Source organism: Mandrillus leucophaeus, unplaced genomic scaffold (genome assembly GCF_000951045.1).
Source record: "Mandrillus leucophaeus isolate KB7577 unplaced genomic scaffold, Mleu.le_1.0 Scaffold1117, whole genome shotgun sequence".
Taxonomy (NCBI): domain Eukaryota; kingdom Metazoa; phylum Chordata; class Mammalia; order Primates; family Cercopithecidae; genus Mandrillus; species Mandrillus leucophaeus.
The window spans coordinates 584565-586131 of NW_012099399.1; the positions used below are offsets into that span (position 1 = coordinate 584565).

General features: G+C 34.9%; 1 protein-coding gene across 2 annotated transcripts in view; it reads right to left on the reverse strand.

Annotated features, from left to right (window-relative positions):
* The window catches only part of CPNE8 (copine VIII), a 247008-nt gene that overhangs the window by 213502 nt on the left and 31939 nt on the right, over positions 1-1567 (reverse strand). The gene's annotated exons all lie outside the window — the stretch shown is intronic.

Below are 1567 nucleotides of genomic sequence, written 5' to 3' on the forward strand. Positions count from 1 at the left end.
CTGTGAGTTGCTATTAATGCAAAATTGTTTGCAGTTCAGAGCACATGATCACATTAATCCATAAAATTAGAATGCAATTGTGAAGCAGCATCTCTTGACATTTGTGTTATATCAACTCTGATGAGTTTTATGTTGCTATTACAGTTTGGGAATTTAAGATGAACATACAGACCTTGCCTGAAGACTCTTCAGTAAACATTAAAAACATACACAAGGCCATTATTAGCACTTTTTTTTCCAGATATTTCTAAAACAGAATAACAATGGAAAATCAAAAATTAGGAAAGCCTGGATTCCTCTGATACCAGTGTACTGCCACCCTCGGTGGTAGTAATACAGTCCTATACTTTATGCTCATAACAATAACCCTGAGTACTCATTAAAAAGTTAAATTCGGTATGCTCTGATCCACAAGGTAGAAAATTATTAGAAAAATTTCCATCTAAAATTAGTTTTTATAAAATTATGATTTAAAGCTATATGCTTTTCTGAAAAACTTGATGACTTAAGGGTTCTAAAAGTTCAAATTTGTGTTTAATAATCATCTTCCATTAATTGGTAATAATTTGGAATAGCTAAATTGCATTCCTATTTGTAATACTTATAATAAAAATCAGGTGTTCAAGCTGTCTTATTTTCCACTAGGACTACTATTCAAGTGCATTTATTTGTAGGGCCCTTGGTATTTGAAAAGTCCCTTTTTCATATGAATCTGGCATCCTTTCTAATTTCAGGTTCTCGAAAGCGATTGCCTCCATTGAATCTCTATGCACTGAAAAAATAAGAACATATTCAACAAAACAATGCAGCACAGACAATGAAATGAGATCATGTCTTGAAATATTCCTAGAAAGGAGAAACATCAGACATATTCACATTTGGAATTAAATCAGACTCGAAGACCACTCGTCAGTAATCATATTAAATTAATCCTTTCTGTCCCCTGAGCAGACACCATGACTCCAGCAATGGTTAGCAAACGGTAAATTAAAACATTTCCATATGAGAAATTACTGTGATATTATATTTATTATACAAAGGTAGTTCTTAAGTGGGAATTCTCCCAATCCTTCCTGTGACTCAAGCTTTTGCTCATTAGGTATCCTAGGAAAATCTTATGCTGTTTCTTTTGGAATTCACAAAAAAACTGAGATGACAGTGCAAAATATTGTGATGTGGCTGCGACTCAAAAACTACGCTATATACGTATTTAACAGAAAACAATGTTGTTTCAATGCCTTACTTATGTAAAAAAAAAAAACTACATGTTTTAACCACAAATATAAAATAAAGGATTTCTATCAACAATAGAACAGATTACTATTCTTTTTTGAGATGAAGTTTCGCTCTTGTTACCCAGGTTGGAGTGCAATGGTGCGATCTCTGTTCATTGCAACCTCTTCCTCCCAGGTTCAAGCGATTCTCCTGCCTCAGCCTCCCAAGTAGCTGGGATTACAGGCATGCACCACCACACCCAGCTAATTTTGTATTTTTAGTAGAGACGGGGTTTCTCCATGTTGGTCAGGCTGGTCTTGAACTCCCGACCTCAGGTGATCCACCCACCTCT